This window comes from Narcine bancroftii, chromosome 6, assembly GCF_036971445.1.
Source record: "Narcine bancroftii isolate sNarBan1 chromosome 6, sNarBan1.hap1, whole genome shotgun sequence".
Taxonomy (NCBI): domain Eukaryota; kingdom Metazoa; phylum Chordata; class Chondrichthyes; order Torpediniformes; family Narcinidae; genus Narcine; species Narcine bancroftii.
The window spans coordinates 162,974,140-162,998,762 of NC_091474.1; the positions used below are offsets into that span (position 1 = coordinate 162,974,140).

The 24,623-nt window shown below is 39.7% G+C and overlaps 1 protein-coding gene across 5 annotated transcripts in view; it reads right to left on the reverse strand.

Moving 5' to 3' along the window:
- asxl2 (ASXL transcriptional regulator 2) overlaps positions 1-24,623 on the reverse strand; it is a 224,720-nt gene that overhangs the window by 147,450 nt on the left and 52,647 nt on the right. For 2 of the 5 annotated variants that reach the window (XM_069886554.1, XM_069886555.1), the window contains exon 2: positions 5,554-5,630. The exons of the other annotated variants lie outside the window; for them this stretch is intronic. The gene's annotated coding sequence lies outside the window, so the exon portion shown is untranslated. The remainder of the gene's footprint in view (positions 1-5,553; positions 5,631-24,623) is intronic. 5 annotated transcript variants of the gene reach the window in all.

The window sequence follows — 24,623 nt, forward strand, 5'->3', positions numbered from 1 at the left end:
TAAAGGAATCTTGAATTATAAACAGCATTAATTCAACAAAAAAAGATTCAACAAGAAAGCATCAAGCCTGACCTTGGGGAGTGTTTTAGAATGTGGCAAGGATGACCAACAAACTGATCAAACAGGAATTAAATTCTGAGAGCAAACTGGGAAAAATAAAACACAGATGGTGAGAGTTCCTGTGAGCATTTCGACAGGAAAAGACTTGCAAAAGTACATGTAGATCTTCATTTTATCCACCGTGAGAGGCTGGGAAATGCTGATTGCTGAAGGGTTCATCATCCTCACACACAACGCATTTAAGTCCGAACCTGCAGGTGCATCCAGGAATCAGGAGAGCTGGGTCTGTTGCATCACAGCCTGGGAGAATGAGATCTCTTGTGCCTGGAGTTTCCAAGAATGAGAGGTGATATCAATGAAATAAAATTATCAGAGAAATCAGGAGGGTAGATGAATAGAAGATTATTCCCCTGGGTTAAGAGTTCAGAACTAGCAGTTCATGTCAAAATAAGGGACAGACCATTCTGAACTAATACAAGGGATAATTTCATCACTCAAATAGTGGTTAATCTTTGGAACTCTCCATCGAGAAGGGTCGGTGAATGATTGCACACGACAACAGATTTCTGGATACTAAAAAAATATCATGGGGATATGCAAGCTGAGCAGGAAAACCGTGTTCAAGTTGGAAGATCAGCCATGATCTTGCTCGAGTTCAAGATGCCAACTGGCCAGCTCCCATTTCTTATTGTTTGCATAACTGAGGCCAGAGGACTTGTGCATGACTCACTCTTACACTAACCATTGTCATACAGAATTAATTTATTACACAAGACATCTCCACCTGTCGACATCATAGCCAGCACATGCACATTTCTCCCTTCCAAAGCTCCTTCCTCAGCATTCAAAGCACAGTGGTTTAGTTGAGAATGCTGGCACTTTACAGTGTCAGTCATCCAGATTCAATCCTGACCTCAAGTGCTATTCAGGCGGAGTCTGCATGTTTTCCCTTCACATCAGCATCTCTACTTCCTCAGGAGTTTGTGGAGGTTTGGTATGACACCAGAAACTGTGGCAAATTTCTACAGAGGTGTGATGGAAAGTGTTCTGACTGGCTGCATCACCGTCTGCTATGGGGCATCAATACCCCTATGTGTAAAGCCATGCAAAAGGTAGTGCACAGGACAACACTGGCAAAACCCTCCCCACTATCGAGACCATCTATAGGGAATGCTGCCATCGGAGAATATCAGCAATCATCAAGGATCCACACCACACGCTCTGTTCTTGCTGTTACCATCAGGAAAGAGGTATAGATGCCATAAGACTCGCATCACCAGGTTCAGGAACAGCTGCTACCCCTCTGCCATCAGGCTCATTAACAACAAACTCAATCAGGGGCTAATTTAAGGACTTGTCGCGGCAGCTACACTGCTCCTGCAATAACACACACAACCAGATGGGTTGAGCTCAGTGAGCAGACTAGTTTATTGCAGGCTGCTGGGCTGCATTTATACTCCCAGCCCGGACCTGGCTGAGAACCGCACTGGAGGGCGCTGACGTCACCTGGACATCACGTGGTCCCCCAGCGTGGGTTTCTGAGCCCCGTGCTGAAAGGAAAGGAAACACCCGATGACGCCATTTTGGCCGGCTGCCCCGCCGCGTGGCTTACAAGCGGGGCCGGTTCGCCTGCCTTGTGGTGAGCCGGCACAGACTCTTACTTTTGCACTTAATTGATTTATTCTCTCTGTATTGCAGTTTGTCTATATTTCTTTATTGGCTTACATGTGTACAAGGAGTTCAGTTTTTTTTTTGCACTTCCAGTAAGTGGTAATTCTGCCTCACCTGAAGGAAAAAGAATCTCAGGGTTGTTTGTGATGTCATAAATTTACCCTGACAATAAATTTGAAATTTCTGTGATCACATGGGGCTTCCCTGGATGTTCTGGTTTCCTCCCACACTCCTGGTCTCTGGCAATAGCAATAGCTACGTTACTGTGCTGTCGTCAAAGATAGGCAGCTTTAAATTAATCCTAGTTTAGGTGTGGGAACTTGCAGTTCATGAGAGTGAATACGGTACAGAGAAATAAATGGGGAAATGGAACCAAACGATTCAACGTTGATTGCATTTGATTGCTTGTCAACACTAAGAGACATTATGTTTTAAATCAATTCATGTGTCTTCAGTATCCTCATGTTCTTTACAAAGTCTCCCTAAATCAATTTCAAAGAACAAGTGCAGAGTGATTCTCCCTTCAGTCAGGATGGTGAAATGAAAGGCTGATCTGCAGATTGTAGTCAAGTGAAGTCAAGTTATTGTCATCTGATTGTGCAAGCACAACCTGATGAAACAGCGTTCTCTAGTGCCCAGTGCATAACATGCATAAACAATCCTCACACGGACAAGCAATACATCTGTAAGACAAGTATTCAACTATACTTTCATGAATACATTGTCTCAGATTGGGACTAAGTCACATGGTTAGAGGAGAGATCCCCGTGGACCTGTTGGACCCACAATGTGAACTGGGGAGCAGACAGGCAACTCTGCAGTGTGACTGCAGGACCCAGCCATTGATTGCATCAGAGCTTCCTCCTGAACAAAGAACCAACCTTGATCTGCTTGCCTGATTGGTCTCAAGTGGTGAGAGAAAGTAAATCACAAGATCAAGCCAGAGCACAAGTACTTGAAAAGCAATAAGATGGGTTGGGGGGGAAAAAAAAGGAACAAGTTGCAAAGAAAGGGCTAGTATAGAGATTAGAACAAGTGGTTGAATGGAGCGGAAGTTTCTGTGTTGGGACTTGAGTTAAATTACATGCATCAGTTGAGAATTAGTTGTAAACAAACCTGAGGTAGGAGATAAAATATTTTTGGTATGGGAGAGAATTCAATACATTTAAAAGAATATGGGAACATTGGAAGTGTGTTGCCAAACAGCCTTTTCAAAATGAGCAATGAAATATCAAGTTACATAAATAATAAAACACAGAGGGGAGTGAAATTCATCAAATTCAGTGCCTCAGCGCAACATTTCATAAGCCGCTGTCAAGATACCAAATAAACCGAATACTGTAGATCCTGTTAATGATGTTAAATAAGCAAAAGCAGGTATGACCAACAGTTAACAGCATATCCGTAGTGGAGAAAAGACAAGTTTCTCTCCCCACATTAATCATTGAGCTCTATTTGTTCTCCAGCTATTTATCCCAGCTGAAAATTCTGAACCTTTGATGCTGGAATACTCCAGCCCCCTATCCCACTGCTCCACCAACAGGTGCCCACTATTCACCATTGACACTACCATCCAGAAGTTTCATGCTCTTTGCCTTTAAAAGTTCTGTAAAATTTTCACCACCACCAACGGACCAGGTTCCTCTCCTTGACAGAGATTGAACACACAAGATGAATGATTTTAAACAATATTCTTGGTAAATATTCTAGCCTGCATTTCTGACTGACTGTGTTTAAATTCTCCGACTTAAAACCAGATTTTGAATTTTCTGTTCAAACAGCCTGGAGTGCAGCTGTTGCTCAGAGAGGATCAAGTGTCCCAAGGAGGGAGGTTCTCCATGAAGTTTCTGGGGTTCTGCAAGCAATGACCGTTCTCGTGCAGCAAGGAAGACCAATTCTGCTCCATTTTAAAATCATCCCAGGCACACATTCCAGATGCCAACCTGCTTCAATCCAGCAAGACAACCGCTGAGGCTTTGCATGACGTCCGACCCTGAATTATTTCTGTGAAAGCTTCCTGCCTCAGACTATTAGGCAACTCACCCTGTGCCAAGCCCAGCTGTTCTCAAGCTGCAGATTCAGAGAATGCAACAGGAAATGAAGTTCCATTTCTGTCCAGCAGGGAGAACTAAAGCTTCCTGTGGAATATTTGAAAATTGATAGACAACCGAGAAAAATGTAGTGAAACCTCAATAACAGGAATACTTTTCAAAAGTACACTGGCCTCTCCTTTAACTTAAATTCCATAGACTCTTCACTCAATAATTGCTATCAAGAAACAAACTCTTGCTTTCATCCAAGAATTTATTCATTGCCTTCTCCCTTCTTTCCAAATTCTTAATCTTCAATTTCCTCCATTATCTCTTTGTAGCCCAATTCTGAATTTGTATCAATTTTGCATTTATTTCACTTCATTTGCAGTGGTTCAGCCTTTACCTTCTCAACCCTATATTTTGGCAACTTAAGCCCCAAATTTTACTCCCTGTCTCTCTGCATCTAAAAACCTTTTGGAAACTCATCTTTTTGATGCAGTTACCCGTCTTCTCTCTTCACCCTGCTGCAATATGCAGCCCATCCCTTTATAGTCCTTTGGGATACACTTTTGCACAAAGTATGACAGACAGTTCTGACAGAAGGTCATGAATCTTTTTCTGCAACGATGCGGTCTGACTTCACAGCTTTTCTTTTTGATTTCTAACTGGGCATGATTTCCCATGCAAATCATTGTTAAATATCTTTATTTTACCAAATTATCAAATATTGAGAGAAAATTATGTGTATTTGACAGTTAATAAAACAACAGCTAATTTTTCCAATTCTGTGTTTCAACATGCCTCAACTATATTTATTTGATATTAATTATGAAGGTAAACAGTTTCACCAATCCTAGTTCACTTAGTAGGGTGTTTTTGAAGCAAAAATTCACAGGTTTTCCAAGAGCAAGAAGAAACGAACATTGTTTATCATCAATTCTGGAGAGAGAAAAAAATCAGAGCATCCAAGCAATTGATTAAGAGCACCCCCAACTTTTGGAGGCATTTGACCAATGTTGTGAACAAGTCATTTTTCTTGTAGTGTTTGGTTCTTATTTCTGCATTGTTAAAACAATTTTTTTTTAACATCATCGGGCACATTTTATGAACAGAAGGCCTGGGGAATGCTCAGAGATGAGAAAAGATAACCAAGAACAAAATAATCACTCTCAATGTTCAAACAGATACACAATTATTAGGAATGAGCAATTCACAAATTACAATTCCACATTTTAAACAGAGCACTTAACAGAACACATTTCCCTTCTTATAAAAAAAATGTCAAACCAGCTCAACACATACTGGAGCAATTACTGAAATCTCCACAGTACTTTGGTATAAATTGGCTTTTTCTCAAAACAAAGGAAGTTTTGACTTGGCTTTGAGAGCATGGTAAGCACAAAAAAACATTTCTTCATAAACAAAACGTAATGCTCCAAAGTATCAAATAAAAGATCTTTACTGTGCACCTATTTCCATAATGACATAATTTAAAGAGTTTTTCATATTTATTGCTACCTGCTGGAAAAACAATTAAGACATTTGTTAATCTCTGGAGCCTTGATCAGAGAGAAATTCTGGTTATTTGTAATATTAGTTATTGATTTTACAGAAATAGCTGTCGAACCAATATTATTTTAATGCCCATTCAAATCATTACTTCAATCCAACAAACTTCACCTCATTGTTGAGTGTGAACAAGAACCGTGCAACAATTGTTTCACTCAAACAATCCTCAAATACATAAACATATAATAATGTTTTTAGATAATATTTCTTGGCATCTCACCCTTCTGAGTGTGGGCAATATGAAATTCAAAACAGCGACTGGGTTTGCTTGATTTTCCAGCTCTGCAAATTGTCAATCTTTAAAATAAAGAAAGAAGAATTACATAGTATATCTTAATGGAGACTCAACGTCAAAGGCCTTTTCTGCCAATTTTCAGCTTATTCGTTGGTCATTACGCAATGCTAATAGTACACGGAGCCAAATCATTTGTCTTTATGAAAAGAAAGCAGCAGGCACCAAAACAACTTACATTTAATGCGATCAACTCCACCACAGTCGACTTCCCAGCACAAATTAAGTACAACTTTATCTGCACAGCAAAACTATTTAACGCACAGATTTTCTACTTACCCAGTTCAGAAAAAAATTGAGCTGCCAAATAAAATTATAACAATAGTGCAGCTGGCCATAATGCATGAAAAATTAAACAGTGCAATCCAAGGAACTTCCTAAAAAAAATCAGCCTTAATTGTTACAGGCTGGGACCACAATTGAATAAAGGAAAACTTATTTTCCCAGAGCATTGATGAAAAGAATGAACAATGCAAGTCCTTGCACAGACAAGAGCTTTGGAGTATTTTGTTACAGCACTTGTACAAATCGATATTTGGGCAGAGTATCAGTTGACTAATTACAGAGCTGTTTTAAATAAATGCATTTCGCTTGATAAAATAGATGCTGAAAATCAAACAAAATTTAAAAATACTGCAAAAACAGTCGATTTGGTGGGTCAAAGAGAAACAAAAAAGACAACTGAGGAAAGAATGCACGATCAAGTATTTCAGGCAAGTCACCTCCTGAAGAACTTGGGCTAAATACACAACTGTGACTTGCATCCCAATTAGAAAGCAGGTTGGTATAGAATTAGCTTTGGTGCCAACCTGAGCTGAATCAGTTTTGCATCTCAACAAATTGCTGTAGGCACCCAACAGATTCCCAGAGCTGCTGGACAGTTTGAGGAAATGGCTGTTCAGGTCAGCAGTCTGTGGATGAGACAGTTGAGAGTTAAGGGGTTGGAGGGGGCTGAACTGATGGCACACTTGGTTTGTGCTTGTAGCAGGGCAATTTCTTGTTTCAGCCTCATGAACCATTTTCAAAGAGGCCTCCAAAATGCCTTCAAAGACTCTCAATGTTTTGGAGTGACGTTGTTCTGAGTGGGGTAGCATTCACTAAGCATATGCCAAGGAGCACTTTTGACACCGTATGTGAATAGATCAACAAGGGAATGAGCTTTACTCAACATTAAGTTGGAGAAATCAGGCCAGACAAATGGAGGGAAAGTCAGTGGTGAGAGCTTTTTGGAGACAGTGACCATAAATCTGAATATGCGATTGAAGACGAATTGGTAAATTGCATCCAAAATTAGCTTGGCAATGGGAGACAGGGCAATGGTACAAAGCTGCTTTTGTGATTGGATGCCGATGATTTCCACAGGGATCAGTGCTGGGAACCATGCTTTTTGTGATATTTGTGAATCATTTGGACGTGGATATCAGTTGCCTGATCAGTAAGATTGCAGATAACCAAGATTAATGCATTTGTTCTTAATGTAGAGGGCAGTCTTGGACGAAAGGGTGATGTCAGTTTGTTGGCAAATCGGGCTGAGAAATGGAAGGGATCTCGGGGGATCTTGTTCAACCAGAAAGTGTAGAGTGGTAGAAGAGGATTTGCAGACAACATTTCATAAATGTTAAGATTAGCACTTGAATCACTGAGGCATAGAAGACAATGGGTTAAGTGCTGGAAAATGGGACCAATCCAAATGGGTGGACATGCTGAGCAAATGGCCTGCAAACATGCTGCATGACTGTGAGATTATCCTCACCAAAGATTTTTTAATTCCTGACCATCCATGGTCTATCACAAAAAATACTGGATGAAACTTCCTGCTCTTAAAAATAATCTGTAGTGATCTTTTATTTTCACCCAAGAGGGAAGGAGACCACAGTTAACATCTCATTTTTAAACACACAGTTAGTGTGGAGGCCCTGGAAAATCAGTCAGCGCAATTTGCTGAAGTTCCTGAGCTTTGCCATTTTGACTTGTGAGTCAATATTGTCGACATCTGAGGTGTGGCTTTCACTAAGGCAGATTCAGCAGGCACCAGAGACATTGAAGTTGTTCTATTCACAATCCAATGGCTGTTAGTGTGCCTTGACTGACAGCTGGTCATAAGAAATGTGCATATTGACTGGGTTGGGTGGTCTCCAGGAATTAATTTCTTATTACAAGAAAATAAACTGAAAACAGTGGTCCATATTACATGTTCTGTTATCTTCACAAATAAATTTCTTCAACTCAGATCTGCTGACTGGAGCAGGCCGAAAGATAAAATAGTATCAAAGCCGAAAGATAAAATAGTATCAAAGCCAAAAGCTTTAGCAAAGAAAATATCAATACAAAAATATATCCTTGGAAAGAACAATCACATGGGGCGGGAATTGTGCCGGTTCATGTCGATACTAGAAGTCTAATCAATTTTGCACATAACAAACTCCAAACAATTTGTTTTTACTGAAATGTTTAATCTCAGTAATGCAGAAAAATACTTGATGTGTGTCTTGCTCCAATTGCTTCATATCAGTTGCTCATTGTAACATCAAAACTTTCAAGCTTTGATTTCTTGATTTTTTTTTAAAGTTCTACTCAAAATACTCCACGAAAAAACTGGCAGTTTTTTTTAAACATTAAAAAAACATAATAAATAAAATACCCTCAGTTGCATTTAGGAAATAGGTGTTTTAGAAATTGAAATTTGTCATTAATAGTTATTTTGCCCATTAATTTATGAGTGAACTCTGCTCAAGCTCAGTAAAGCAATATCCACCGAGAATCAAATGATTCAATCACCATAGACTTACATTTCTCAAATGGAAAGTTTGGGTGAATGAAGACTGGCAAATTGCTTGTGCTCAATGCTGTTCTGGCTCATGCTTTGTATGTCAACTTGAACACTGTGTTCTACTCCAGGGTTGGGCAATTAGTAGACCCTTTTACACAGCCACTTCAATGCAGGAATATTGTATAAAAGACATGCACATGGAATTGGTGAGGTGAGGTGGGTGGTGGGGGGGGTGGGGGGTGGGGGGTGGGGGGGGAAGAGAGGATGATTCCAGTCCCGCCTTTAAGCCGACAGCAGAGGTAGCCACAGTGCCGAATTGACATCTGTGCAAAAAGTCACTTGGCCAAGCTCCTCCAGCGACCTTTGAGACATCCAAAAGCATTTTCTACCACCATCCTTGTTGAGCTCAAACAGTAGTTAAAGCTTCGTTGCTGTTAGTCAACTGCGTGGTGGTTAGTGAACCCCTTCATCCGCCACTTCTTGAAGGCGCAAGCTGGATCGCCAATGAGATTGCTCAGGGATTTCCACTTCGTTAACAGTTTTGGATTTCTGTGGGCAGAGCAATGTAGATGTATAAGTACACTATGCAACCTCCCAGATCACAATCAGTTCACCAATGTTTTCTAGTGGCTGTTTTACAATAAAAGGATTTGAACCTGACCCTTGTACTTGTCACAAGTTTTATTTGAAGTAGACTCAGTCAGGTACTCCTTCAGTTTAAACACATATATATTTCTCTGTGATTCTATCCTTTATGATTACATGTGACAAACAAACATGATTGATTGACTGATCCACACATACATTACTGTACAGTGGAGTTATATAAACTTACTTCACGTGGGAAGAGGTACCCACCTTGATCTTCGGCCTTTCTGTAGATGGGCGAGTTGGCTAAAACTCCAGCATCGTGCGTGCCACCAGGCCAACCTATGTGCATATCTGTGAAGCTGGAACAACAGAAGGTCTGGGTTTAGATCCACATATGAAACACATTAATGGTTAAAGACAAATAATTGTAACTCAGGCCGTGATCCTTACCATTGGTTGTGGTCAGCAACAGCTCGAAGAACAATGGAGTGCCACCCTTTCCGACTGTCGTAGGCTAGTGCATCATCGTGAAGGGCTCTGATGGGAATATGTAAGCCATCGAGGGCAACAGCACACTTTGGATACCCCCGTTCTGCAAATCGACTATCGTCTCCTGAAGACGTGCACCACTTGGCAGGTCAGCAAAACGTTTCAGTCGGGTCCTCTTCGATGCTCCAGTAACTTGGTGCATCAATACACACACAGTAGCAACACTGACACCAAAAATATAACCAATGGAGTGATATTCACATGGGGTAGCATACCACCACAAAGCAATGGAGAGTCTAAACAGAGATTGTCTTGTGCCTGAGGTGAGGCTCAACAAGTTCCAATACAAAGTCAAAAGTATTCCGAGACATACAAAAATGACTCCACCACTCAACTTCAAAATTGTTGAGGATATTAGACCAGACAAACACAGGCCCATGTGGTCTCTCTTTCCTCCATATTTTTCTGAGACCAGTGCGAATTGACTCACAAGAACAAAACTTCTCCATCTACAGCATCTAAGGTCCACGCGCCTTTCTGTCTCAAACAGCTCCACTTCTATTCAATTTCTCCTCCAACGTATTTCTGATCACACAAACACATTGCTGATACGAATTCGCCATTCTACACATTAAAAGGTTGAATATGATGAGCAGCACATTGTCTTGCATTCGACGAGTGGCATAAATGTGCACGGCTGGCATAAGCACATCAAGTTCAAGCACCACTATTGCATAGAAAGCAACATCCAATACGTATGTTATACGTCACACAAGACATCGATGTAATTGTGCTACATGTCCCACCTTTTTTTGCTCCCAGAATACCAGCTTACTGTGTAAAATGGCACATCGGCCAGCATTATGCTGGCTTTGTTTGGTTCAGTGTAAATGACCAAAGCCGATTTAATGATGGGTCTTCCTTACGGCAGTATTGTGGGATCCCTGTGTGAAAAGCCCGAGTGAAAAACAGAGTTTGAATGATTTACTCAAATGCTGCACAGTCAGAAATTATTTACAAGATTGGAGTTGATCAGAACTGACAAAATATCAGAATCCTGGAAATAAACTTCAAAGCTTCATTAATTAAAAACTCCAGTCAACAATGATGGGGATGAAAACATTTGAATTCTACAACTGTGCACACCTTTCTATTCTCATTAATGTAATTTGAACCCAGTACTGTACAAACACTATATCAAATTAGAGAGCTTAAAGGGATCATTGCTATATATTCCAGGTCTAAATGCTTCCCTGTACCTCCTCAATACCTTTAAGAGAGGCTTGAACCACAAAAGTATCCAAAGGGGGCAGCAGCGTATTCTAATGCAATGGTCAGTTTTTCAAATGTGTTGAGTTCAGTGTGCTGAATGTGTGGATCAATTCTGATGCAAGATTCACTTCCTCTTTACAGTGGTTTCCTGTTGCTCCAACACAAACTGGAGAGCTTCAATCTACATACCAAAGCTGTGAGTAGACATTGCTGCATTTTATCCAGTTCCATCTTCATTGTAACATTAAAAGTGGCAAAAAAAACAGAACACTTCACAAGTGTTAACAGAGCCCATGTGGAAACCAGCAATGAATGCACAATTCCACAATCCTGCAATGCCTATTGCAAAGCCGTGGTGATCAGCTTCATTGCCAGTCTCTGCTGGAAAGTTTACACATTCTCATTTGCTCACAACTGCTTCATAAATCAGACAAAGCAATCATAAGATTCTCTCAACCTCATTGATGCGGGGCTGAAACCAAGGGACAGTGTGAGAGGAAGTCTGGGACACCTGTACAGATTTTCCTTGACTACCATTACCTTCATATCAATGTCATCACCATGAGCATTATTTTAAATGCCTCCGCTTCCTTGCTGCCTTCTTTATCATCACACACACACACACCATTGCACAAGTAATATGCCATGTTCTATTGGAGGGGATGGGGGTCAACACTTGACCTCCTCCTGGGAAATGAGGCAAGGGAAATGTCTCAAGAGCCAGTGGGGGACCATTTTGGCAAGAGTGATCATAATTTTATTTTTAACATCATTGTTGGAAAGAGATAGGACTGTCCAAAGGTGAAATATCTTTAATTGAAGCAGGATTAATTGTGTTGGCCTGAGACAGGAACTTGCACAGGTTGATTGGGAGAGGCTGATTACACATAAAGGGGCATCTGGCATGAAGGTGGCCCAACATATTACTGTGAGAGATGGGTAAACCAGTCATGATTTGGTAACCTAGGCTGATGAAGCATATAGACACAGGTCAAAAAGGAGGCAATATCGGGTATCCGCAGCTGGAATCAAGCAAGTTCCTGGAGGAGTGTAGGGGATGTAGGAGTTCACTTCAGGAGGAAATCAGGAACACAAACAGGGTGCATAAGATATCCTTAGCAGAGGAGTCACGTGATGGAGTAGTGGCTGGTCGGGAAAACCAGCCCTCCATAGGAAAATAGGAAAAAAGTTAGGAAAAAGCAAAGCATAACAGAAATAGAGTACAAGAAATAGAAGATAAAGATACAGAGAAGAGAAAGGTAGCTTCCAAAAAGGAGAAAGTAAGAACAGCTGGAAAAAAAGTTTAAAAGTCGCCAGAGAAGAAGGAAAAAGGCCTTACCTGCAGGAAGGAACAGGACGCTGTGATGAAGAGGAGCGCCCGTGATGAAGAGGAGCGCCCGACCCTCGAGATTAGTACCTGTCCTACAGAGTCGCAACCCACAAGCCGGTACACTACAAAAATGGCTCTCGGAGCCAAACAAAAGTGCGCAGTGCGCAATCAGAGGAGAAAGAGGACATCGGCGGGAGGGGGGCTCAGCAGAGGAGTGGGCTGTCACAGACCGAGCAGCTGGGAGACGCCTGACACCAGGGCTCTCAGCTGGAGAATAAGGAAGACAGAAGAAGAGGGTGCGACGAAACAGACGTGGAAGACACACGGAGGGAAGATCGACAAGATGACCGACGTCAAGAAGCACCACAGATGAGCAGCCCAAGAGGGGAGGAACAGCAACAAGAGGCCCAGCAAGAAATGGCCTGACAAAGAGATAAAAACAGCTCATCAGGAAAAACAGAAGAGACACAGACAAAAAAGAGAAGACACAAACACAGAAGAGGAAGAAGACCAAGATCTTCACAGAGAAATAGAAGGTAAAACTGACGGACAAAGAGAAATAAAAGGTAAAACTGATGAACAGAATATAGATAAAGTATTTTTTGAAGAACAAATGAGATCACTAAAGGAATAGTTATTAGAGTTTAATGCAATTAAAAGGAAAATGAAAAGAACAGAAGATAAAATGCAAAGGTTAGAACTGGTAATGACAGAAATAGGGAAAAGAATAGAGTGTGGAAGAGTGCAAAGTGGCTGTAGAAATGGAAGTGAATGATTTAAGAGAAAAATTGGAAGAAAGTGACAAAAAAATTAAAGATACACAAGAGTTGTTATCTCAGAAAATTGATATGTTGGAAAATTACTGTAGGCGAAACAACATAAAAATAGTGGGGCTGAAGGAGGGGTGAAGAAGGCACAGACACGAAGGAATTTATAAAAGAATGGATCCCAAAGGTCCTGGGAATGACAGAAATGCAGGAAGGAATGGAAATAGAAAGGGCACACAGAGCATTAGGTCCAAAACCACAGGCACATCAAAAACCAAGATCCATCTTAGTAACATTTTTGAGATATACGACAAGAGAAAATATACTGAAGCGGGCAAGGAATAAAGTTAGTGAAGATAATAAGCCATTGGAATACAAAAAATATTTTTTGACCCAGACATAAGTTTTGAACTCTTAAAGAGGAGGAAGGAATTTAATACAGCAAAATCAACTTTATGGAAAAAAGGTTACAAATTCAGATTAAGACATCCAGCCGTGCTTAAAATATTTATACCCAGGGAGCAAAACAGACTGTTCTAGGATCCAGAGAAAGCGCAAGAATTCGCAGAACATTTGCAGGACAGAAGAGATGAAGAGATGTAACAAGAATGAAGAACGGCGATAAAGTATATATAAAGATGTAAAAACAATGTATATGTAAAGAACTAAAGAGGGAAAAGAGAAGGGGAGGAAGGGAGTAAGGGGGGGAAGGGAGTAAGGGGGAGAGACCTTTGTTATATGTGTTTTAAAAAAAAAATGTTTTCTGAGGAGGGCTGGATGGAGGGGGAATAACCATCACTGCAAAATCAGTTGATGCTGCAAACAAGATCGCAACCCAAATTAAAAGGGGAGTTGTGGTTGCCCGGCAAGGGGTATGGGGAAACTCAGAGAGGGGGGAACTTTTGGGGTTAAAGTATTAGTGGATGTGGGAACTGTGGGGGTACTTTATATCTTAAATGTGTTGTCGTATTAAGTGTAATAAGAGAAAACTAAGAGATGAAAATGGGGAAAAGGGGGATGGAGGTGGCAAAGTGGAAAAGAGATATATGCAAGATATAAGATGGCCATGTTGAACTATATGACTATAAACATTAATGGAATACATAACCAAACTAAAAGGAAGAGGCTACTAAATTTATTGAAGAAGGAAAAAAATAGATATAGCATTTGTGCAGGAAACGCATCTAACTGAAGCGGAACATAATAAATTCAAGAGAGACGTAAGTAATGGCAGCATCCTATAATTCAAAAGCTAGAGGTGTGGCCATAAAAGTTAACAAAAATGTACCAATCAAAATAGAAGAGGAAATAATAGATCAGGCAGGGAGGTCTTTGGCTTGGCTTCGCGGACGAAGATTTATGGAGGGGGTAAAAAGTCCACGTCAGCTGCAGGCTCGTTTGTGGCTGACAAGTCCGATGCGGGACAGGCAGACACGATTGCAGCGGTTGCAAGGGAAAATTGGTTGGTTGGGGTTGGGTGTTGGGTTTTTCCTCCTTTGAGCATCTTTTGAGGGGGAGGACGTGGAGGGGGAGGACGTTGAGGGGGAGGACGTGGACCTGTCCTCGGGCCTGCGCAAAGGAGCTTTTAGGTGGAGTGCAGTGCACGCAGTACTGGCCCCACCCTTTACACCCATGGTTCGTGTGCCGTGGCCAAGCAAGCTGGGACGTGGCAGCGAGGTCCTTGGGTCGTAGGTTTTATATCGGAGTGGCCTTCTCCTATGCAGGTTTCTTACCCGGGCTGGAGGGGTCTGCCTCCCCTCCTAGGTCGGTCCATACTGCCCGGATCGGGGCCGAGGCCGCCGCAGTTCACCCTGTGCCTGGACTGGGGCCGCCGCCTCCCACTCCCTGCCCGGACCGGGGCCTCCGCCTGCCTCACTCGACCGAGGCCGGGGCCGCCGTCTCCCCCTTGCTCCTGCCCGTATCGGGGCCGCCGCCGTCTACCCTTCGCCCGGACCGGGGCCGGGGCCGCTGCTGCTCTCCCTGTGCCCGGACTGGGGCCGCCGCCTCCCACTCTCTGCCCGTATCGGGGCCTCCGCCTGCCTCACACGACCGAGGCCGGGGCCACCGTCTCCCCCTTGCTCCTGCCCGTATCGGGGCCGCCGCCGTCTACCCTTCGCGGCCGCCGCCTCCCACTCTCTGCCCGTATCGGGGCCTCCGCCTGCCTCACACGACCGAGGCCGGGGCCGCCGTCTCCCCCTTGCTCCTGCCCGTATCGGGGCCGCCGCCGTCTACCCTTCGCCCGGACCGGGGCCGGGGCCGCTGCTGCTCTCCCTGTGCCTGGACTGGGGCCGCCGCCTCCCACTCCCTGTCCGGACCGGGGCCTCCGCCTGCCTCACTCGACCGAGGCCGGGGCCGCCGTCTCCCCCTTGCTCCTGCCCGTATATGCAATGATAAAATGTCAGATATATTCAGAATTTTGGAATTTGCTCAATATATACGCACCTAACGAGGAGGATCAAAAGTTTATGCAGGATATTTTTTTGAAGATTGCAGACACAAGGAAATATATTGATAGGAGGGGATTTTAACCTTAATTTGGACCCAATATTAGATGAAACTGGATAAAAGACAAGTAAAAAGAATAAAGTAGCCAAATTTATGGTTAAATCAATGCAGGAAATGAAACTTATGGATATATGGAGGAGGCAACATGCAAGTAAGAAGGAATTTTCATATTATTTGAGTTGGCACAAAACTTACTCAAGGATTGATATGTTTTTGTTATCAGCCCATATTCAAGAGAGAGTCAAAAAAACTGAGTATAAAGCTAGACTACTATCAGATCATTCACCCCTATTATTAGCAATAGAACTGGAGGACATCCCACCAAGAACATATAGATGGAGGTTAAACTCCATGCTACTTAAAAGACAGGAATTTAGGGAGTTTATTGAATGCCAAATTAAAACATATTTTGAAATAAACACAGGATCAGTGAAAGACAAATTTATATTATGGGATGCAATGAAGCCTTCATTCGAGGGCAGTTAAGGTATGTGACGAAGATGAAAAAGGATTATAATTGGGAAATAGAGCAGTTGGAAAGGGAGATAGTAAGTACAGAAAAGGAATTAGTAAAAAGGGAAGATATAATGAAAAGGAAAGAACTGGCGGACAAAAAAATAAAATACGAAACATTACAAATGTATAAGGTGTAGAAGAACATAATGAAAACAAAGCAAAAGTATTACCAACTGGGAGAAAAAACACATAAAATATTAGCCTGGCAACTTAAAACAAAACAAGCTAAAAAAAAAACTATACTGGCATCAAGGAAAAAGGACAAACAAATTACATATAATCCAACAGAGATTAATTAAAATTTTAAGGAATTTTATGAACAATTGTATCAAACTGAGAAAGAGGGGAAAGATGACAAAATAGAGGAATTTTTAGCTAAAATTGAATTGTCGAAATTGCAAGAAGAGGAACAAAACAAACTAATAAAACCATTTGAATTAGAGGAAGTACAGGATATATTAAAAAAGCTGCCGAACAATAGAACACCAGGAGAGGATGGATTCCCAATCGAATTCTATAAAATATTTAAAGAGTTATTAATTCCTCCTCTCCTGGAAGTAATGAACCAGATAGAAAAACACAAAACTTGCCAGATTCATGTAAGAGAGCAATAATTACAGTAATACCAAAGATGGGGAAGGATCCACTAACACCAACATCATATACACCAATATCTCAACTTAACTCAGACTACAAGATAATAGTGAAATTATTAGCAAACAGATTGGCCAATTGTGTACCTAAAATAGCAAAACAAGATCAAACTGGATTTATTAAGAAAAGACGAACAGCAGACAATGTCTGCAAACTTATTAATCTAATTCACGCAGTTCAAGGAAATAAGAAACCAACAGTGGCTGTCGCTCTAGACGCAGAGTAGAGCGGAATTACTTATTTAAAGTATTACAGAAATTCAATCTACCAGAAAAATATATTAATTCGATTAAAGCATTGCATAATGGACCATTGGCGAAGGTAACAGTAAATGGATATGTATCGAGTCACTTTAAATTAAGTAGGTCAACTAGACAGGGATGTCCACTATCCCCCTCATTGTTCGCCTTAGCAATAGAACCTTTGGCAGAACTGATAAGAATAGAAAATAAAATAAAAGGGATAAAAATAAGGGAGGAGTATAAAATCAGCTTATTTGCAGATGACATCATAGTATACCTGACAGAACCAGAGGTATCAGAAAAAGAATTACACAAGAAATTGAAGGAATATGGAGAAATATCAGGGTACAAGATCAATGCAAATAAAAGTGTAGTAATGCCAATGAGTAACGCTGACTATACAGAATTTTAAAAAGAATCACCATTTAAATGGCAAGCACAAGCAATCCGATACCTAGGGATCAGGTTAGATAATAACTTAAGCCACTTGTACAAACTAAATTATCAGGACTAATAAAGAAATTGCAGGAAGACTTTGAATTACCGCTAACATTGATAGAGAGGGGAAACTGCATAAAAATGAATGTGTTCCCAAGGATACAATACTTATTTCAAACATTACCAATTCCCTTAACAGAAAAATTCTTTAAGGAACTAAAGAGAATAATAAGGAAATTCTTGTGGAAAAGGAGGAATCCAAGGGTAGCGTTAGGTAAATTAACAGAGAGGTATAATCAAAGTGGTTTACAGTTACCAAATTTTAGAAATTATTATAAAGCTGCACAATTGAGGTATTTATCATATTTTTACCAGACAAGGGAAAAACCAGACTGGACTAAGATAGAACTAGATAAAATAGGGGAAAAGGTACCGGAACATATACTTTATAAGTGGGATGAAAAGCTGGTGCAATATAAAAACTAACCAGTACCGCATCATTTACTTAATACATGGAAGAAGATCCACTTCGAAAGGGAAAAAAACGAATTGTCAAATACCAAAATTACTTTTGACGCAAAATCCACTAATCCCTTTTACAATAGACAACCTTTCCTTTAGAGATTGGGAGAGAAAAGGAATCAAAAGAATAGAAAACTGATTTTTTCGGAAATAATTTATTAACATTTGAACAGTTGAAGTACAAAAATGGAATAACTCATGGTACAATGTTTGCATATCATCAATTGAATGCTTATTTAAAGGATAAATTGGGAAACAGATTGAGATTACCTGAAGGAAGCAGCTTTGAATACGTGATTACAGACACAACAATAATCAAAAGATTTATAACGAACATGTACGTTAAGCTGCAAGATAAGGAAAATGAAATAAACTATAAACCAAGGCAGAAGTGGGAAAAGGATCTAGACAAAGATAAAAAAATGAAGTATGGGAAAAGTTATGTTCTGGAACTTTGAAGAATACAATAAATACAAAGTTATGATGATACAGTATAATTGGTTACACAGGGTTTATATTACTCCACAAAAATTTTAAAAATGGGATTCAACATTATTGGATAGATGCTTTCACTGCAAGAAGGAAATGGGAACAACATTACATGCAACTTGGGCATGTACGAAAGTAAATACGTTTTGGGAAGAATTAAATCAGATACTAAATAAAATTACAAAAAATAACATACCAAAAAAACCAGAGATATTTCTTTTAAGTAACATAAGAAGTAGAGAATTAGGCCTCAAATTGGATAAAGTGCAAAAAAAAAATTCATTATGATGGCCTTAGCGATAGCAAAAAAATGTTGAATGTCAACTTGGAAAATGGAAGAGAGCCAGAGAATACAGCAATGGTACATGGAAATGAATAAATGTATTTCATTGGAAAAAAAATAGCATATAATTTAAAAAATAAAGTCACAATGTTTGAACAACATACGACCTCCATCCCCTAAAATGAGAATGAAAATGATAAGAAGACAAAACGACTAGATTCAGTGTGTAATAAATAGATGACGCATTTTTCTTGTTTATTTTCCTTTGTGTGAAAATATTGTTTTATGGTTTTATTGTATATGTTGAATATTTATGGGTTTTGGAGGGGGGTGGGTAGAGGGGGGGGGAAAAAGGCCACTGTGTAAATTTAATGAGATATGTTTGTACATATTTTGGTTGATAAAAAATAAAAAAATAAAAAATTATTTAAAACAATATCCTTAGCAAATAAGGCAAAAAAATTATCTGAAAATATTTCAGTTTACGAAATTCAAAACGGAAATTTGGGCCAGCAAAGATTCCCGTCAAGGATTAATTGTGGTCGTCTGTGTGTGGAGCCCATGGAGATGAAAGAGGTCTTAAATGAATATTCCTTGCCTGCAATTACCACAGAGAGGGTCACAGAAGTTCAGAGCCGAGAATGGTGATGTGTGAGATATACTGACATTGTAATGGATTTATGTTAATCTTTACTTTAATGTTAAACTATATTTCTTACATATAAAATGTCTTAGTAAAATAAATTCTAAAGTTAAAATATTATATATGTATTCTTAGTAGTTAGTTGTGGGTGGTTACAGGGGCACAAAGACAACACGTGAGCATTTTAAACACATACGGTTCTTTGCAATGGAAGACAGAAGTCAATTTGAGACGAAAATGGATGCTGACTGAAATTAGAGTCAAGAAGATGAAAAGGATTTATGATGGTCTTTGAGATATTGGAAGCAATAGGTGTTAGTTCAGAAGCACCTGTATAAACGCAAGTTCTGAGGAAAGCAGACTTCTCTGAGACATTCGTGACAAAAGATCTAATGAGCTTCCAAGACAAAAAATTATGTCACATACCATATTTTCGAAATGAGAGACAAAAGTGATCAGTTCAGTTTGGAGAGTATAGAAGTCTAAACCCTGTGACACAGGGGTTGAAACCTTGTGAAAGACAGAGTTGAGTTAGAGTAACCAGAATTGGTGCTGTTACTCCTGGGAAAAGGGAAGTACAGAATCAGTAGCTTTTGAAATAAGGAAGACCATTTTACTGTCTCTCTGGAAAAGAAGACAGGTGTCTCCTGGGTCTATTTTTGTATGGCCACTTCGATTAATCCTTATCTGGTTTGTGAATTCATAGTGGAAGAAAATAGACCTGAAGATATATAATTATTTCTGAACTGAGAATTTAAGACCTTCAAGCAAAATGAATGCTGAACTTTTAAAGATCGACTTTTCAGAATGGGACTTTAATTACGCACAGACACTTATATCTGCGCATAGTGGGGTTAAATTTAGTAAGTTTGGAGATAAGTAAGAAATGTTATGTTGTTAATAGTTGAATTAAAAAACTATTTTGAATTTACCATTGTCTGGTAAATTTTCCATTGCTGTTCCTGTGTTAGTGCTAAAAACTCCCTTTAGTCCCAAATAAAATTTAAGGGGGTTTTAGTTTGTAACAACATGATGAAAGAGGAAGTGCTGACAATGTCAATTCACAAAAACATGGATAAATTCTTATGGATTGGACTAAGTGTGTCCTTGCCTGTTGTGGGAAGCACTTTGATCACAGACCACTTCCCTAATGCTAGATCTGTAGGAATCCATGAGAATACACATCATCAGTCAGATGGTGGGTGGTACAGTAAGCAAAGAGTTTGGTGTGAGGCTATAACAGCACCAGCGACCTGGTTTAGAATCCAGCGCTGTCTGTGAGGAGCTTTCCCTTGTCTCTGTGATTTCCTCCAGCTTCTTCCCTCCTTTAAAATGTCTGGGGATTGTTGGTTAATTGAGGTATTTGGGAAGCTCCGATGTGGGTCAGAAGGGCTCATTTTGTCGAACTTTTTAAAATTCAGAGAGATTCATTGGAATATCATAGCAGTGCCAAGATACATACTCCCCAACTGGTTGCAGCATAGAAAAATGAATCTTGCATTTCCCAACAATGAAGCAGTAATCCATCCGCAAATACAGAGGCAGGAGGTACATTCCACAACACCACTGTGCATTAGCTTTGATCATTTTGAAACCGGACTGAAAACTCAGTGAATGAAGCCAACCAAGATTAAAAAAAGGATTCGAATACACACAGTTTGATCCATGAAGCAAACCATCTGAATTTCTGTTATTCTGCTAAATCTGATCATTGGATTTGCAACGTTATGGTTGGATCACTATCCAAACCACCCTTCCTTCAAGGGTCAACTTAATGACCTCTTTTTGAATAGAATCCTCTAAAACCTAACACTGTACAATCCTCACCTTGACCATGACTTCAACCCAACCAGTGACAGCAACGACTTGAGCCCCCTAGCCTCAATTCTCCAAGTCTCTCCACCTTGCCACCAGTTTTATCCTTTACCTCAAAGTGCTCCCTAAAATCTGCTTATTACCTTTTAAAAATTATATTTAAAGACATGATGTTGCATTTTGTTGACCAAAGTTATTGCAAAATGCCTTGGGATTTTTCCATAGTTCAAGTTATAAAGTGGCATACTTTTAAAAATAAATCCACAATTTGAAAGCAGCAAAGCTTTCAGATAAATAACTTGGTTTTGCAAAAATGTTAAGTAACAGTTTTTTCCAGTTTTATGCATGACTACCTGTTTAATTTTCACTTCGTCTCATGAAATGAATTGAAATAAAAATGAAAGCTGCAAGAAGTACTCAGCAGGTCAGACAGCATGCTCACGCAGAAGGAAACAAAATTAGCATTTCAGGTTCATACCTTCCCATCAGAATTTCAATTTGAGAGCAAGAATAGTTTTCAGGGCAGAGATTGAGATTGTGATGGAAAAAGTGAAAGGGGATTTCTGGAATCTGGTAGGGACCACATGACAAAGTAGTGCTAAGATCCAGTAGGGATGGCTTACCAATTGCAATTAAAAGAGGAGAGAGCGAGCGAGGGGGGGGGGGGTGGCGGAGGGCAAGGGGAGAATTGTCAACATTGTGTGAAATATATTACAGCAGATGTTGAAATCCAATACAAAAAGACATTTCCAGAAATAGATAGGAGTTCAGATCACATTAGTGAAGGGAGCAAAACTGCTCAGGATATAGGTTTTCAAATAACCAGTTTTGAGTCAAACTGGCTAGTTCTTGAGTAAGCTCAATGACCTGCCAAGTTAACTCCGCTTTTCTGTCTCCTTGTGTGCTGCCAGACAAATTGCATATTTTGGTTTTATTTCAGAGTTCCAGCTTCACAAGTTTTTTTTTTGTAAAGCAAGTGAAAAGATCTCAGGGAAAAGATTTTGGATTTGTAATAAACTTCAATAATTTCATTTTCCTCTACCAAAAATCAGCATGAAAGGAATGTCACACTGGAGCAGGAAGAACCTCAACAACCCCTTTGACAGATAAATGTCAGGGTCTTGCAATAACAATATTCTACATTGCATCTGGCTGTCTGCATATACTGTAAATTATTTACCACTGAAAGTTGAGAAAACATTGTCTTCAATATTTTTCAAGATTTCTTCCCCCCCCCCACCATCAACCTGAATTTAGTTTGGTACTTAAAATAGATGATTTTATTATTTTCACTGTGCGCAGAGCAAATGGTAACACTCAACAAATGCCAAGAAAAGCACGCCTGTTCAGTTATGAGCCATTGGAAACCTGGAGAATATGGATATGATGGAATATTTTCAAGAATTTTGCCACGTAATTTATAATTGCATGAAAAAAGATGGAAATCTCCCAATTTTAATCTTACAGTACAAAGTGGTCATTTTCAATAAAGCTTTTGAAGACAATAAACTGACTGAATATTGACTGTAAACCATCTTTTTAAAAATTATTTAAATTTTATTGCGTTCTTGAAAAAAGAATTTCCCCAAACCCTTGTCAGTGTTAAAGTTATGCAAATTCTGTTGCAAAACATAAACTTATGTACAAAATGGCAGCCAAACAAATCATAATAATAACTACATGTGTCTATTTAGACCTCTTAACAACAGAAAATAAAAACTGCCGTTCATGAATATGCTTCACCACTATCCCTCACCCTGGAAACCTGGATATTTGCCCCATTTGTCTGTCGACGTGACCAATTTATCAAATTGTTTGTAAGGGCATGTGTTCAAATGCTGCCACTTTGCTCATTTCTGAGGCCCACTCCTGAAATGATGGTCCCCACAAATTCTTCCAACCTCCAAGTTTAATTTGTCTTCCTACCATTATACTTGTCTGAATCCAATTTTGAGAGTATTTATCCCCAAATAATCCAAGTGTGTCTCCCAAGACAAAATCTGGGGAAAAAGGAATTTGAATACCTGAAACTTCACCAATATACTTATGTATCATAATCCAAAATTTTTGAATTATGGTCCAAAACCAAAGCGCATGTACTAAGTTCCCTTTATCTGCCTCATAGCATCAGCATTCAGGAGTATTTTTCAAGTCTAATCTATATAACCTCGCTTGAGTCCCAATAAAAAGTGTAGAATCTTAAACTGAATTAGGCGTACTCTTGATATTATTTTGATACTTTTACAAATTTTGTCCCATTCTTCTGTCTCAAAAACCACACTCAGGTCGATTTCCCATGCTCTTTTAAGACCCAAAAGAAGTTTATCCCCTGATATTTATGTTAAGGCTGAATAATAAAATGAGGCTTCGTGACCTTTACCACATGCAGCCAGTACAGTAGGCAGTATCATAGCAACTTGTGGGGGTTGCTGTGTAGAACCAGAAGTTGTGTGTAGCACAAGACACATTTGAAGCTATCTCCAAAATTGTGACTTAGATATCGTATTGTTAGATTAATTGATTAAAAGATTTTAAACTGTCACCATTATAAAGGTCTCTCAATTTAATTATACCTTTCCCTTGCCATTCCCTCCAGAAAAAAAGGGAACTCATCAATACACAAATTTAGATTCATCCAAATACTTGAAGCTTCATTCAAATAGGAATTAAATTTAAAATATCTAGCTAACTTATTCCAGAACAAATACACATGTGATATAATTGGGTGAGATCTTGCCTCAGGAGGTAACTTGATAGATGAACCTTGTAATGGAGGGATAGGAGAAAGAGCAGAACACTCCATATGATACCAAGTTGGCACTCTCTCTGGAGGGAGACCATTGTGCTAAATGCTTAAGAGTAAAAGCATAATAATGGTACATTAACTTTGGCAAACCCAAGCCCCCCACCCTTCAACTGGCAATTGTAATTTATCAAATTTCAAGCGTGGGCATTCACCATTCCAAATAAAAGCCTTAATTATTTTATCAAATTGCTTAAAATATGTTAATGGGATATGCACTGGTAACAATTGGAACAAGTAATTAATCTTTGGAATCTTCAAGGCATTCACCTTCCCAACATTGACAACTACCATAATCTATCTACATCACACGTAATTTTCTACAAGTAATGGATCAAAATTTACCTTTACTAAATCCTCCAGTTGCGGGGAAAAATTAATACCTAAATATCATATACCCTTCTTTGCCCAATGAAATTAAAAGCAGATGCAGGGCAGTACACAGTCAATGGTAATGCTTCTGATTTTGTCCAATTAACCTTATAACCTGAGAATCTAAGACTTTATAATATTCAAAAGACATTTCACCCACCGACTAGGATCCCACCCAAATAACATCATCAACATAAAGCATCAGTTTCGACCTGCCCTCCCACAGATATTCCTAAAAAGTTCTCATTCCCTCTAATAGCTGCTGCAGGCGCTCCGAAGCGAGACAGAACCACATTGGGGAAAGTGGCCCTGTCAGGTACCCCTCCCAATAGAGAAATAAGGTGAAGTGTAACTCTAGTTTGAACCATCTTAATCAATATATTCACATATTTTCCTGTAAAACCTCATTTAAAAATGAAAAGATATGGTCACCACAAGGCTTCTTGGCACCATAATTATCCAAAACTCTGCTGATCTTCGCATACAATAAAACTATA